This window comes from Metopolophium dirhodum, chromosome 1, assembly GCF_019925205.1.
Source record: "Metopolophium dirhodum isolate CAU chromosome 1, ASM1992520v1, whole genome shotgun sequence".
In the NCBI taxonomy this organism is placed as follows: domain Eukaryota; kingdom Metazoa; phylum Arthropoda; class Insecta; order Hemiptera; family Aphididae; genus Metopolophium; species Metopolophium dirhodum.
The window spans coordinates 38,901,662-38,919,035 of record NC_083560.1 but is presented as its reverse complement, the minus strand read 5'-3'; the positions used below and the strand labels follow the sequence as shown (position 1 = coordinate 38,919,035).

The 17,374-nt window shown below is 28.4% G+C and overlaps 2 long non-coding RNA genes and 1 pseudogene across 2 annotated transcripts; 2 read left to right on the top strand and 1 right to left on the bottom strand.

Moving 5' to 3' along the window:
- Nucleotides 1-5,417: 5,417 nt before the first annotated feature.
- LOC132936860 (uncharacterized) lies at nt 5,418-11,834 on the bottom strand. The gene is made up of 7 exons (XR_009663551.1): nt 11,490-11,834; nt 10,469-10,654; nt 10,265-10,401; nt 9,884-10,008; nt 9,709-9,811; nt 6,882-7,041; nt 5,418-6,018 (listed from the first exon to the last, which is right to left on the bottom strand). It is a non-coding gene; the product is annotated as an uncharacterized LOC132936860 (long non-coding RNA).
- A 1,259-nt stretch (nt 11,835-13,093) lies between these two features.
- Nucleotides 13,094-13,993, top strand: LOC132937475 (uncharacterized). The gene is made up of 3 exons (XR_009663680.1): nt 13,094-13,448; nt 13,534-13,623; nt 13,782-13,993. It is a non-coding gene; the product is annotated as an uncharacterized LOC132937475 (long non-coding RNA).
- A 1,613-nt stretch (nt 13,994-15,606) lies between these two features.
- LOC132938064 (uncharacterized) lies at nt 15,607-16,455 on the top strand (annotated as a pseudogene).
- The last annotated feature ends 919 nt before the right edge of the window (nt 16,456-17,374 follow it).

Here is a 17,374-nt window from a genome sequence, read left to right as displayed (position 1 = left end):
ATGGAACGCCAATGTGTACTGTATAGACGTATAGTGGCTTACGGGCAATGGTCAAAAAGAAGCTATAAGATTAATTATGATGCATTGTGTGACGTAGTAAGTTCTATAATAAACTAAGTTATAAACTAAGTTTTTCATCAAATATTTATAGATACCTACTATCTATAGCATTTTCTATACAATATGATGATATAATAAAATGAAATGATGACCTGATTTAATTTATAATTTTTATTGGCAACTATTATTTGGTATTAATCAAAAAATAATTTGTTGATTTGAATTCGTAAGTGGTATTGGACTGTTTGCCAAAGAGTGAAAAATAAAGGTATGCCCAAACCTGAGCATACTTGTTTTGTAAATTGGTCAAAAGGAGCTACATGTAAGGAAGCAGATTCAATATTGCAGTAGATCTTAGCGAAATATGGAATTACATGGATTGAAATACAATACACTAGTTACTAGTAGGTACCTATTTATAAAAATATATATAAAAATAATTCATACAAAATATTATAATATAATACATACTATAATATATATTATTTTATAGGCACAAGTGATATTTTATTTATGTTTAATATTTTAATACCTAACATAATTTCTATTAATATTTTATTAAAGGTGATGGTGATTCTAGTATGACAAAAGAGCTCTCCAAAATTATGCCTTATGATCCTATATTTTATATTAAAAAATAGAATGTCGTAATCATCTGTTACAAAATTACGGAGCAAAATTATCATTACTCACCAAAAACATCAAATATTGTTTCCTGAATTTAAGAAAACATATTCAAAGTAATATAATAAGATTCAGAACTGCAACTTTTAAAAATCAATTGAATATCGCTAGATGAACAATTTCATAAAATTAGTTTTTTGAAAATAAAAAAAAATAGTTTTTAGGAAAAAACAATGTGTAATTTTAAATTAATATAAATACTTACATTTTTAAGGTATCAATTTTACAATTTTGAAAATTTTGAAATATAGTAACAACTGTCCATGGCCCATTGTTTATAATGTATACCTATATCGTTTGCCATGCAATTCGATCTCTAATAATACTATTGATGAATATAATAACTAAATATTAGTTATTTTGTTAACAAGTGTATAGGTTTACGTACGGATATTTTGAACAGTTTTCAACACATTTTGGGTTCCCATGTTCAGTTTGAAAAGTATTTCTGCAGTGGGCCAAAATTAAACGAGCACAACTTTATTGATGACGCAGAAAAATCGAAAGTTATAGATGAAATTTCGCAGTTAGCTAATCGATTGGTAACTCGGTAAACGGTCACTTTGTACGGTCCATTGTTTAAAATACAATATAATATGTTAAATTTGTATTTTATCGAAAATTAAACAAATTCCAGCGCTACCATTCCCGTACTGGCACACACAGGTTTTTATTGGGAGAGGTTAATCGTTAATAACAAGTTGTCGACGATTCGTCAACGTCCGCTGCAAAGAAAAAATACGATATGTTGACATCAGCGCTCAACGTATAAAGAGCAGTGAGGATCACAAGAGGAGTGTTGCGTTGGTAGTAGGTAGGAGTAAGGGCGTTTAACTCTAAGCGTTAAACGGGTCCAGAGTCGCATAAGAGGTATAATTCACTTCAAAAATACGTCGGACAGGAGACACAATAAACCAGGAGGGGAGGATACGAGATGTCAAATTGGTGCGGATATGCAGTGTTGTAGGCCACTGGTCACATCTGCGCGTTCCCATGGCCTGTCCCGCGGGTTGACGAATATGTCGCTGGCGCGTTTGCTCGGACGCGTGACGACCTTGCCCAGCAGGCAGGTTACATTAACCTTTTGGTGGCCGTCCCCCATAAATATATACAACAACTAGATAACCGTCTCCTTCTTGTCATCGAAGTCAGCCACCATTTACAAAGCAGGCAATGTTTACAAAATAATATTATATCTATAAGTTTTTGAAGTTCAAAATATATGGAAATATATTATAACCATTATTTTTATTATAAGTCATTATGTTCAGAAACAAAATATATGTTACATATTTCTTTAAATCTATAAAATATTGAGTTTTTTAATTTGTAATGTTGTTGGTGAAGGATTTAAGTATAATGTAAAATATCCAATAATTAAACAACTGTGTACTGTGTTTATTGGTACTACAAGAAAAATATTGTAACCAATCATAAAATAATCGTTAATAGTACAATAGAAACTGTATAATTAACAATGTATATTGGTTGGTAAAACAAGAAACTTTATACCTAATTAACAATATGTTAGTTGACTGAAGTGGCGTGGTGAGCTATTTTCATACAAGGAGCAAAGATTTTACTCTACCCACCCACCCAATATTTTATGAAACATATAAAAAATTATATTTATAATTTACTTAACATTTTTGTATACAATAACGGTACGTTCCTTAAAACGTTTGAAGTTAATAACACATTCATTAATAGCTTCTAGATTATTTTTTCATTTAAGTTATTTTTTAAGATTCTGAGCGGAGCAAACCATTGTTAGAATCCGATTTTGTAATTCAGCATCTTTTTGCTAATAGAAAAGTGAATCTAGTGAGTATTTTTTTTTTTTTTTTTTGGGGGGGGGGGCGGGGGAGATAAACATAAATAATTCCGAGTAATTTTCAAAAACGTGGTAAAAACTAAAAAATAAGGAAAAAAGGTGGGTAAGTGGATGTCGCTCTGCTGTACAGTGCTGCTATAAGTGGGTCACTGTATAATGGATGGTAATAAATTTGAATTCAATGATAATATAATATTATATTGTATACGAAAAACGATTCTGAGTTGTAATGGTTTTGGCAGTGTGCATATTTTACATTATATTTATATTGTTATTACTTATCTTTTATTAATACGATAGCCGGTAAGTTAAATTAAAATTTAAAATTACAACAAAATAAATAAAAACCTTATTTTTCGTTATTTAATATGTAATTTCCTCCAAATTTAACATAAAACAACTAGTTTTTGAGATTTTTTGTTTATAGAATAACTTACTTACGTGAAAGCTTGTAGTAAGTTTTCGCGGGATGGCTAAAATTTTAAATATAATATGATTTGGTTTCCATATGCACAGCGAATTATACCCAAAAGGAGTTAATTAATCAAAATTATTTCCTAGGCCACGCCGGGTTATTCAGCTAGTATAAACATATACATTGTATTAAATGTGGACGTTTTTTAACCCAACAAATACAATTTTGTTAAAATTTATAGAAAAAAAAAATAAATATAAATTTTAAATTGCCCGTAAACAGGTCAAAATATTACCAAGTATAGGAATTGATAAAATAAACATATGATATAAATTTCAAGATCTACGGTTATTCGTTTTTGAATTACAACAAAATAAGAAAATCGCTACATAAGAAATCGAGTGAATATCCAGTGTTGTAAAAACATGAACTTCAAACTCTTATAAAAATTTAATTTGATTTGCTTGTAGACATTAATTTTTTTGATAATAGTGGACAAACTTATGAGGAATCTTGTATTACATTATTATATCGTATATATGATAATTTTCCGTATTTTGAAAAAATTTGAACTTAAATGCTTATAAAAAAAACTGTGACCATGTATTTTTAATATTTTACAAATGTCATTGTAACAATATATTAGGAGCCTTGTATTAAATTGTTTAATTTTTTTCCCCAATAAATAACATTTTATTGACATTTATAGAAAAAAATTGGAAACTGAAAATGTCCGTAAACGGTTCAAAACAAATCGATATTTTTTGAAAATTTTATCGTGTATAGAAAATGCTAATATAAACAACAAATGAAAATGTCATAAGGTTTCAATCACCTAAAAGGTGATGACAATAACAAAAAAAAATTAAAAAACACATCATTGTAAAATTAATACATTCAATGCTCCACTTATAATCTGAAATGAGAATTTTTATGCAAAGCCAATTTTCAAAAAAATCGATTTATAATAAAATAAAAACCGATACATGGGATTTTGTTACCACATATAGGCAAAATATTTTGATTTTTTTTTTTAGCTATTTATAACTATTTATAGCTTATAGCTCTAAGCAATTTTAAATAGCTGTCGGTACAAAAATTTTTGGTAGGGCAATAAACTTGAAAATGTAATGGGTACAATTTCGCATTATTTGTTAATAGTTAAATTAAAAAAATGTTGAGCGTAAATCCACAATAATCTTTTACGAATGTCTGTAGTTAGAATTTTGACGATATTCATCAGTCACGAAAATTTGCAAATTTCTTTTTAGTTAGAAATTAATAAAACATTTTCAAATGTAAGTGATGAAAAGAAAACGAAAAGAATATCACGAAAAATCGCAAATTATATTGTAGTTAAAAATGTATGAAGTGATACAGTTTTTAGCTAAAGATTGAAAAATTAAAACATTATTTTTCATAAGTAGTTGATATTGTAACCCAAATCTTTGAAAATATATTCACAGTTTTTTTATATAGACATTTTAAGTTCAAATTTGAACAAAATTATATAATATGTACCGAAACAAAAAATAACTATTTAGTTATTTTTTTTGGAGTTTAAAAATATTATTCGTGAGTACAAAACTTTTAAAGTACCCATAACAAATTAAATATTTTCGATGAAGTAAATTTAACATACTGTTAGTATAAATTACTTTAATAGCAATATTATAAAATATTATACTCATAGTAATATATTAGTATAGGCAGACCATTTTTGTGTACAATGATTTCATATCATTGAATTAAAATTTAACACATCCATTACAATGGCCCATTTGACATCTAATAAACAGCAAAACGGTACCCACTTGCCACTCTTTTTTACATTCATTAATTCATTAATTCTATAGTATATTATGTACATATGTATGTTAAAAATTAATCCCATTACCCAATATACCCACCCACCCAACATTTTGAGGAGCGGCCGTTTCTCTAGGCTCCCTTCACCACGCCACTGATGTTATACATACATTGATACATACATAATATTATCGTTGGTTAATATTAGGATGGTAAAATATTCCACCAACCCTACGGCACCAAGAACCTGATATACATAAACAGCGCACATGCACAAACAGTATACATTATAAATAATACTCTAATATCATATGGCACTATTTCATAATCGGATAAATTGTTAGAATATTATAGTATATAAATACATACAGTATATTATTATAAATATGTTCATAAAATAGACCTGTTCGAATATTTCAAATAATCGATTTGTTTTGTACTATGCTCGGTCACCTTAACATATTACTATCAGGTTGCTTGAAAAATAGTAATTAGAAAACATTTCGGAATACATTATATGACTCGATGATTTATTGTAACAAAATAATAACAAAAAACAAAATATATAGTCTACATAATAATATTATTATTATTTCTCCTCCTCGCCGAGGACTATCAAACGGGGTATTATAAACACATATATTTTATTTTATTTTTTTATTTTAATTATAAACGCCCAAAGGCGTAGAGTGCATAATAAGTAGAACAAATTAAGTAACAATCATAGATACAGAAATGTAAATCAATATAAAGTAAATACAAATATATAATATTAAAAGTCAAAGATGATAGGTAACTTATTACGTCACATAGCTATACAGAGCACCACGACCAGCTCTCACGAATCGAACACTGGATTGAGGGATCAATCAGTCGTTGCCGCCGAACTATTGAATGGAGTTCTACGGTGGATCTGAGAATCCGTATGTTTACGTATATTGTATGCTTGCACCGTCGTCCGACAAGTCTTTGAACCACTGTCCGCCGCCATCCAGGTCCACATCCATCATGAGTTACCATTGTTCTGGTACTAGCACCATGCTCAGGCTGATAAAATATGACACTATATATCCAACCACGCTGGGCAGGCGAAGAAATGGCACCAACCGAAACCGCAGCCATTCAAATGGAAGTCCAGCTCATGAACTTGACATTTTTGGTCGGCATTTTTCTTGGAGTGCAACTCAGTGTCAAAAATCTAATCTGCACTTATTGTCTAGGTTTTTCAAAAAAAAAATAAATAAAATTTGTTATACCTAAGCGCTGTAAACTGTAAGCTTTGTACGTGTGCGCAAATCGTGCCGAAAATCGTGAGCTTCGTGTAAGGCTACACCATATAAACTAATGATTTCTGGCAATTAATGTTTGCACCATCGTTCTTAACTGGTTGTAATACATAAGTAATAAACAAAAAAACTTTAAAATTGGCATGGGTGCTAAACTAGATTCATAATACTAAATTTAACAAAATTCTATTTGGCTATAAATATTTGGCTATTGGCAGAATTAATTACTCTTTAAATAAGAGTCTGCATTTCAGTGAGTATGATTTTTATTTTAATCTGATTTGTTTATTAACATTATTAATATTAACTATGAATTTTTAAAGAATAAAATTTTGAATCTTGCTAGGTTTCTCTTTTATATATTTATACGATGTCGTGTGTTTCTCTTATATATTATTGTATTGTATTGTTAACTGTTAACTGATCAGTCTAATGTATCTGATTTTGTATTTTTATTTTATATATACGTATTGAGAGATGTTGTTTCTTTTTGCAAAAGGATGTATCTATCCAATTTATAATTGTTTTATTTTAATGTTGCTATTTAAATTACTATTGTTAACTTTCTATTCCATCACAAGCTTATGCTTAAAGGAATAAATATATTTCTTTATTTATACAATTTATTCTACATATAGAGAAAAATTAATAAAAAAATAAATAAAAAAAAAGGTTAATATAACAGCTAGTAAATTGGTGTCTATTATGAATGTATAATACAATATGCCTATTTAATCATACAGGCATATGAATAACTAAACATTTATAATATAACATAGGAATGTCAACTTACTTGAAATTTAACATTCGTGATTAGTACTTAACATTTTTAATATACTTTCTGCTGAACGTAACGGTACTGTACTCTTTTCCACAACAAATTTATCACTTATTGAAACTTGGACCATAATCCTAGCTCAGTTTTCAACGTATGTTAAGTCAGCAGCACGTCCCTATAATAAAATATGGCAAAACAAATTAATATCAAATTTTGTTCGGTGTTTTGTAAATAGTACTTATGTTCGCTTTTATGACTAAGACAAAATTAATACTTCGATTTAATATTTTTAATTAATGCATATAGTAACATAGGTACAATCTAAGTAAGTTTATAAGCATGACCAATTATATTTTCAAAAGAATTTAAAATGGCTGCGTCATCTACTGCGTGTTACTCACTTGTTTAATTTTATGTAAAAAAACATGAGATATTTTTAAAGTGTTTAAACTAAATTTTAAATCCAAAACAGAATATTCATATTTAATATAATAGCTACTTATAACCTATTTAGTCCTATTACATATTTACATTATTTTAATCAATACTATCAGCATACTCGAGATTCAAGTCAAACTTGAGTTGTGATTATTAATAAAAAGTATTAATTACACATAACATACCTATTAAATTCTCAATTTTAATATCATCAGAATTTATAATTCTTTAATCTATTGGGAAAAAAAACTGTCTGTAGTAAATTTAATATTCCTACCTAACATGTGAATTTAAATTTTTTGAATAGATTTAATAACTATACACATTATATTTTATTGAAAAACGATCCAACGAAGATAGGCTTATTGAATGCTTGTTGTGCATCCTTAATTCTTAAATCTAAAGTCACTAAAAGAAAAGAAAATACTAACGGTAATACTAATATAGACTATGAATTAATATCGTTAAATATTTAAATATCGTCCATGTGAAGAATCTTTTTAAATCATTGAACTTAAATTTATAAACACCCTTTGCAGCATCCTATTCAATGAGTAGGCACGTACTGGTATAATTACTGTACAATATAGAGCAAATTAAACAGTCCAAGAACAGTCAATAGCAAATTTTTTGGTAAACGTTTTGGATAAAATACGCCGAATATTTGTCCTACCATCGTTACCACCAATTGAAGAAAACATATTTTTTTGTTGTAAAGGAATAGCTTTATGTACTAATATATAATATACGTAGGTAATCGATTCACGTGTTAGTTTATAATTGTTACTCAAGGCAGAAGCGTTTCTTCTTGAGATGTTATGATCTCGTAGTTACGAATATTCCATATAAGGAACATTTCAACAAACCACTTGACAACTTATCAAACTGAGCGGGCACAACAGAATTGCCATTACGAGGCGGCAGTTTCATTCACTGTGAGAATAACAGATTTTTTAAACTATATTACCGAACCAAAGGATTTATTATATTACAATAAATAAAAAAAAAAAAGATAAAAATAATAATAAATAGTAAATATGTTATAGATAAATTTTAATTTTAGGGACAGTCAAAGGGAATTTATTTTGAAACTCGAACAAGAATTACATGAAACATATACTATAGGGCCGGAAAACACACCGAGGTGTTTTGTAGGTCATATCAATACTGCAAATAATAAAATTGAAGAACCTTTCACAACTCTCGAAATAACTAAAATAACAGAAATAATTACTATAATTATGTACGACTTATCACCAGATTCAGTGACATCCATAAACACGTTATGTACTAACAGATTAAATGAAACTTTTATACAATCCGAGATATATTAGATTATGACAGATGGTTTTAAAATATATGCAATAATATAGTAGTTTAGTTTAAAGAATAACAACTTCAAGGACACCTAGGTCCACGCGCCGACCAGATCAAAGGAGCCAACATCATATATAGGGACGCCAAGAGCACAGCATAATCAGATATACCTGGACCAGAGCTGTTAACAACAAGAGCTACTTCACTCCACACTCAGCCATATTCTGCACGACAAACGACAATATTATACATTTATTCTGTTCTAATAAATAACATTGCATTTACTATTCTAATTTGTCTACCATTTTATTTCAAATCATCATCATTCTGGATCACTGAAGGGGCAGCACGTAACACTGGCAACAAAATTTGTTCAGAACAATCTCAATAAATTAAAAGAATAAAATAAATAAAAAGATTATTCCATTAACATACCAATTTCTCTTTAATATTACAATCAGTTTGTAACAATTTTTAACACTCAACAGCACTTTTTTTTGATGACAATTGATATTGTGATATAAACGATAGATCTTTAATATCATTTGAAAAACCTCATTTGACTGGTGAACCTTTTAACATCATCTTCTGAAGTATCTATATTATTACAAAGTCCTTCATTCATCACCCGATTAGCTATCAATTCTTTATAAATTTGTTTGAACAATATGTGAATTCCTTCAAACACAAAAATATGTGAATTATTAATTTTTTTTTTTCAATCCTAATCACTTTAAAAGTTTATTGGATAGTGAATAGGACTAATATTAGTTACCAATTTCAAAATGAAATCATATTTGTGAATAATTAGTTATGGTACAGATATTCGAATAATTAGATGTAGGAACCTACCTATATCATTACATTTATTAAAGGGTTAGGTAAGTTAGAGAAACTTAGAACATATATAGGGTTATAGCCTATAGCCTAAAGCTATGTGAGGTATCATAATTTGCTTTATTAACTAATTTTTAGTACAATTATTTAAAATTTTATTATTTTTATGATTAAATTGTGAATTAATTTTAAATACACCATGTCTAGTCACTTTTATCACTTTTATTAGTCATATTCACATTAACCTTACCTTCAGATGAATTTTGTATTGTTGGATAAGATAATTTTTCAATAGTATTCGGAAAGAGATGATTTTGAGACGCCATACATTTGTGATTCCATATTACATATACCTAATAATAATAAGTTTTGTTTAATAAATACTAAATTTTATGATAAGAACATTAAAACCCAACTGTATTTACCTGCGTTACTGAGTTTGAAGATTCACATGTCATTGGTAAATTTGAAGACACTTGTCGTTGGTAATAATGAATTCATATAATCTGAAGCTTCCATCATAGATGTTATAGTATTTGAATCATTGTACCTATTACATTCTCAATTTTAATGAATATATCATACAAATTTATAATTCTTTATTCTATTGGCAAAAAAACCTTCTGTAGTAAATTCCTACCTAATATGTGAATTACAATTTTGAGAATAGATTTAATATCTACGTACATTATATTTTATCGAAAAACGATCTAACAAAGATAGGCTTATTGAATGATTATACAATATACAGCAAAGTAAACATCTTATTTTATTTTTTTAAATAAATAAATGTACACTATACTTACTTTTCCTACTCCAGATGTCTTTGTAGGGGTATTAATAGAAATTAAAATTAAATCTGCTTCTTGGATAGAATCTTCAATGTTCGTAGAAAAGAACAAGTTTACATTTTTCCATTTTTTACAATGTCATCGAGTCCGGGCTAAAAATTAAATTATGTTGAGTATAAATATAAAAAATGTAATAAACGATTTAATATTTTAAATCACTTTGTAGATGTGCAACTTTCAGAGTTGCACTGTGAAATACGATGAGCACATATTATGTCTACAACCGTGACTTTTATGTGTGGACATTGCATTGCTATTATACTGTATGTGGGTCCATCCACAAATCAAGCGCTTACACAGCATATTTTGGTGACCGCCATATTACTTCTAGCATTTTATGAGAACCTGTTTAAAACAATTGTCTTAAATTAAAACCCGAACACTAACTCTTCATAAATAATAAACGTGTAATAATAATATTAATTCATAAGTATTCAAATATTGATATTATGTGAAAATGTTCGATATAATGCAAAAAAAAAACTCAGTTTAATGGTAAAATTGTTTTAATTTTTCATTAATGCAACATAATGTATCATAGGTACCTATTGTCTAATTTCTAATGACAGTGTTAAGCTTGTATTTGCTAAAAAATTAAAAACAAATATTTCTATAATGAGCAATTATTGGTATATATATTGTATAATATCGACTAGGTATCCTAAACAAATACATTAGGTAGGTAGGTCGTATACGATGATACAATCTTTTGACACAAACTGATAAATAAAAAAAATCGATATCACATTTTGTTCCTTTTTACACTTTGACGTTTATCATAAATTAATGATGACTTTTTACTATAACTCAATATTGGTTTTTAGTTTTTCGAGAAAACAGCTGTGTCATCGTCGTCAGACCCACACGACTACACGAGTATAATTATTCTAGGCATAGGCATAAATAGGCGCAACACTTAAAACAAATGATTTCATTGCTACAATTTAAAAGCATCATAAGAGTATCAAGTATAGACCCGACCTACAGCCCCATCACCTCAAATTTCAAACACTATTTAAGCCTTTAATTCTATATAGGGTCTGTCTTGGCACTATAAAGCAGGTTAGGTTATGTCGGCCATATAAACTGGCCGATCAGAGTGCGGAAATAAAAGAGAGACAGACGACAGAATGCTAATATGCGGAAGTAAATGTATTATTTTACTCGTGAAAATTATTACCGTGTACGGCGAGAACGTGAGCGGCATTGGACTGGCAGCGTCAAACATCATTTGCGGACGCCGGACGGTGATAAGTAGGCGGCGTGTAGCAACGAAAGCGCAACAGGGCAGACGGTGCGTTGTAATTGTTTACGGCGCGCGTGCGTGCACACACTACACACGCACGACTCACTGTCGGATACGCGAACCATACGGTAACGACTACGGCTTTAGATAGAATTTAGCTTGTATCTAAAGCCCCATGGTGACGACCATAGACAACATACAATTATTGTACATAGCTGATGTGGACAATTATTGTGGTGACGACAGAGTTACACAATTGACCAAATGTTAATCTTTGAATAAATCTCTGTGTCTTGTACGGTTGCCTTATGTCATATGGTTATGATTAGTTAATCACTGATCAAAATATGGTGTGATTGTTTTTATATAATATTTTCATTATTTTTCATTACAATTGCTACACATTCATGCGGTACTCTGTCTTATCACCAATCACATTATCATTTTTCCCAAAAATGAAATAATAAATAATAAATACCTACCTATGTATTATGATATTATTTATATTTATATTATACCATAACGTAAATTAACATAAATTACGAATATTTATTATATTTATTATGTACTCTTCATTGAAAACAACGAAACGTTCAGCTAACTTATCGACATCAGAATCTGAATTTTTAGTATTGTTAGTGAAGAAGTACAAATTAGTTGTTGAATGCTTAAAAACAGATACTGTTAATGCAAAGTAAGAGTATACAATTATTTACTAAAATACCTACTACTTTGTTAAATTTATCTTTCAATATTCTAACCCATTTTTTGAATAATATTCAAACGTGTCATTAAGTTATTTTATTTTAATGTTGAATAGAATGAAAAAGGATGCATGTGTAGTGATCACCGTGAATGACACATTGAACACTAATACAATACTTTTTTAACGATGTCGAACGTTCGTTGTTATCTTGAGCCGTTGTTGTTGTGGAAGATAAGTAAATAATTATTAACACTTTTTAGACTTTTAATTATGACTTTCGTATAATACTTTATTAAAACAAGTTTAAATTTACAAAATAACTATAAGCACTGTCGTATGCTTGATAGACCTACGACGAGAGCTGACTATCTTCTAAGTAATGGTAGGTGCTCTACCCGTATTTATGTGGGTTCTAACAATGACGTATTGGTGGCGTGATATCTATATTCTAATATTACTTCCCTAATAATGCAGAATTGCATTATTATGTGACTAGGTAAAACAACTTGTTGTTTTCACCTCTGATCCGCGCTTCCCGTTATTTAGGCTTATTTTACATTGCATATTACCACCTACATTATCCATTATAAATTATACTAAATGTATAATTTATTCTACGTGATATTGTTTAATATCGTATTATAGCTGTGGGTATTAATACATCCCTAATATTGTTGAATTGTACTATTTTGTGACTCGGTAAAACAACTTGTTGTTTTCACCTTTGATGTACGCTTCCTGTTATTTAGGATTATATTAATACCTACATTTCCAATTTATTATTTTACTTATTTTATTTAAAATAATATAATAGCTTTTGGGTTTACTAGACATGGATCATGATTCAAATTGAATATAACTGCCAGTCAATAGGGTCAATATTAAACGTACAACAAAAAAACATTATACAGATGAAAAAGTATTCTGCCGGGGCACTGGAGGTGGACCACCAAAATTGTTTCTCGAATCATCAATTGCTTCAACCGTAGGAGAAATGTTGCAAACAAAGATGACTGGAGAGCTTGCAGTTTGGGATTCCGATAGTGTGGATAATAGGTGGGAAACTGATGTGATGGAAAAATACAACACTCAATACATTAGCAAAGACCAAATTATAACTATAAATTTGGAAGGTGTGTTAAATAACACTAGTGTTATTAAAAAATTAAAATTTGGTAACTCATAAGGTAAACAAAATATATTGATTTCAATAATATTATGTGTATACAATTGTTGTATTCATTATATTGTAATATTATCATTTTATAATAGATCTAGATGAAAGTGGCACACCTTGGCACATGGCAACCTTAAAATCTACACCATATTTAATAGCCAGTATTGCTTCTGCAGCTTCAGTTGGTATGCATTTTTTTAATATTAAGTTATACAGTAAAACATGTTAGGTAGCACCAGCACTGTTAAAAAACTAACAATTGGTAAATAACTAATAAGAATATAAATATATATCATAATAATTTTTGTCTGCATTATTTTGTAATATTGTTTTTTTGTAATAGAACCAGTAAACAACAAACCATGTACGTCGACAAAAAAGATTGGACAACTTGCACCCCAGCAGACTTAAAATCTAAGTTACCTTTAATAACCAGTAGTGCTTCAGCAGCTGGTATGCACTTTTTTATTTGTATTAAGCCCATAGACATATAAACTAATTGACAGCACCTTCCACTCTACCCTGCCCTCAATACATGGGAATCATATAAGAGAAAGAAAGAAGAAAGAAAGAAGAAAGAACGGAGAGAGAAAAGAGAGAAATAACATAAAGTAGTAATCATAGACCTATAAACTAACACTGTATTTCCTCCCACATTCTATTTTCTCTTTAACTCTATATCGTCCCCCTGACTTCTCTCTCTAAGCGCTGCCTTTTAGTTTATAGGTCTATGATTAAGCCCTATGTAACTTCAAAATATTTTCATGTTTGTTCCTGTATAATAAGCACAAATGGCCCAAGGTTTATAGATAATAATCTAAAAACCTTGCAAATGGCCTATCCATTCTAAGCATAGAATAGATATTAAATTATATTAAATGAGTCTATGCTTGTCTCGAAATTTCATCGAGGAAAAAAAAAAGAAAATGCCATTTAAATCGAGGCCGATGGAGATTTTTGTCTTTTTTATGTAATATTTTTTTAATATTGACTTGTCAGTAAACTTGTCTGTAAAACTTGTCTTATGCTCTTGCCTATAATGTAGTAACAAGTGACCAAAGATGGTGGGCATTAACTAGTTGACTTAAGAGGACGTCGCATCCGCGTATGTTGTCTGCGTCTCACACGCGTAGACATGACAGCAAATTTTTGTTCACAAGTTTCAATAGTGTGCTGTTAGTTTTGATGTTAGAGTGAATTGTCAGATCATCAAACTTTAGGTAAGAACACTTTATCTGTGGTCTCTTGTTGGTTTTTTTATGACATTTTAATTTTTATGTAAGTTATGAGTATGTAAAATATTAATATTTTAAAAAGCTCATAATTAAAATTAAAATACATTCTAATATTAAAACCAACAGTACACTATTGAAACTAGTGAATGAAAATTTGCAATGTCATATGCGTGTAAGACGGCAACAACAGCGGTGCAACGTCCCATTACCTAGTTGGTTAATTTTCTAATTAACTTATGAACATAACTAGTTTCACTGACAGTTGAAATAACTTAACTTTCCGCAGTTTATTTTTAAATAATCCATCAAGCTAAAAAATATAAAAATTTTTTGTTTGTATGGTTTATACTTAAGCTAACTAATACCTACTAAAATAAAAATAAAAATAATCCAATACTTTAATAATACAAACCTTTCTGTTATTTTTCTTGATTAATAGTTTCGTAAATATATATATTTTAGTAGACTAGATAGGCATAATATTATATGAGCTTAAATTGATGAAAAAATATTAATATTTGTTAAATTATTAATTGGGATGTGTTACCGTATTGGTATAGTTTAAATATTTAATAACCATGTAAAGTAAAATAGTACATTACGTTGGAAGTTCAACAAAATTGTTTATTATAATTTAGGAAATTAGAAAGAACGCAGTCACTCTTTATGTGATCCACTGATTCACATGCTAATTTAAAAAAGGAGATTAACTTTTTTAAACTCTTAATATTTTTTTACAGAATATTAACTTTTAACTTATCGAGTTAAATTAATGATTTGTTAACTTTTAACTTATCAATCTTGTGTCCTCTTAACTTAATGAAAATAATAATAGTAATTTAACTTGAATTAATTATTTTCATTAACTTGCCCAACTAGTGAGTTGTTTTTGAGACTATGCATTACATTTTGTTTTGACATTATCGTCCAATCATGCAGTATAATTGTTGTTCTGGTGGATGTAATAGCCGCGACGGAATCTATGGTTTAAGTAAAAAATTATTTAGGTCACTAAATACCCAACACAAATATTTTATTTCATTAAAAATAATAATCTCTGCTAAAATAAACTTATAATAATGTGCCAACTATTTTATTTCAAATTATAGATTCCTAATAGATAAAGTAGGAAGACAAAAATGGTGGAATTCTATTCAAAGAGATAACTTTATACCTACAAAATATTCACGTTTATGCAGTATTCATATTAATAAAAGCGAGTTTGTGGAAGCCCCAGAAAAACTTATTTAAAAAAATTCAAACTATCCCAAACGACTAATAAAATGTTTAAGCAACAAACTAAATCATAATTATAGTTCTTCAGGTAGATACATAGAAAATTCAATATTGTATTTGTATTAGCTACCTATTTATTTAATAATTATTAAGTAAATTATATTTAATTTACAGTTTCTCCTTCATCAAATATACCAACACATGCAAATTGAATGTACTTTCTACTTCTTCTAATAATGCTGTGGGTAATTATGAAGCCGTCAATCTGACTTTTATTGAACTTAGTAAGTTGAATAATATGTTAAAAATTTAAATTTGTATACAATAATACTAATTCCATGTCTTATATTTATTGTAGATTCTAGCCATTCACCTCATACCCCTACATATATCCCAAAACTAGGAAAAAAATTCAAGAAAAAAATTATTTGATACACCAAAAAAACCAACCTTAAAAAATGTATCAAACTATTACAACAAACAGTTAGAAGACAGAGTACTAAAATTAATACACTTGAAGTTTGTATAAAAATATATTTTAAGGTATCAAAGACAAATATTGTACATTTATATCTGATATATTGATCTAATAATTTTTTTTTTTTTTGGGAGGGGGAAAACGCTGCTTTTGATGCGGCCGTAACTGCTTAAGCATTACATTGTCATTGATCTAATAATGTAGATTTGATAATATGCAAATTTACTCCAATATTAAAACTAATAACACAATGTATGCCTTGGTGATCCATTGGTATTATGATTTAAGTCTTATTTAACTAACCAATTTAAATTGACTAGAGTACAAGGTTTCTCACCTTATTTCTTATTTGACTAGTGCAAAAATTAGAATCTGAGTCAAAATATGTCTAAATGTAAATTGCTACTCTATGAATTTATATTGGTCTATTGTATTTTTAACGAACATGTTTACAAGTTATTACTATCATTGAAATGTATGATATCTTTTGTTATAATCTTAGTTAGGTATATAAGTACTTTTAACCAACATATTTATTAAGTTGTTACTATCGTTAAATTGTATGATACCTCTAGTTTACTATTGTTTTGTTTATAATCTAATATTTTTATTTATTTATTAATTCTTCAAGAAGATAATGGGCCCCACTGAACCTCTTCGTGTGGGGCCCATGAGTTTAAAATTTTAATTATAAATTCATTAAATAGTTCATATATATTAAATAATTACAATTTGTTATATACATTTCACATAACTATACTATTAATATAAGTAAACATATATTTTTGTCTCTTTGTTTATATAATATAATATTATAATATAGTATAATGTAAAAAATTGTGTTGTGAAATAATACAATATAATATGGTAATATAAAACTAAAATTAACAATAGTTACATAAGTTGTACAACTAATATGATAAATAATGCAGTAATCCTATACGTTTGTTATGAGTCTGTCTATAATTTGTTCTTGTAATATCAAAA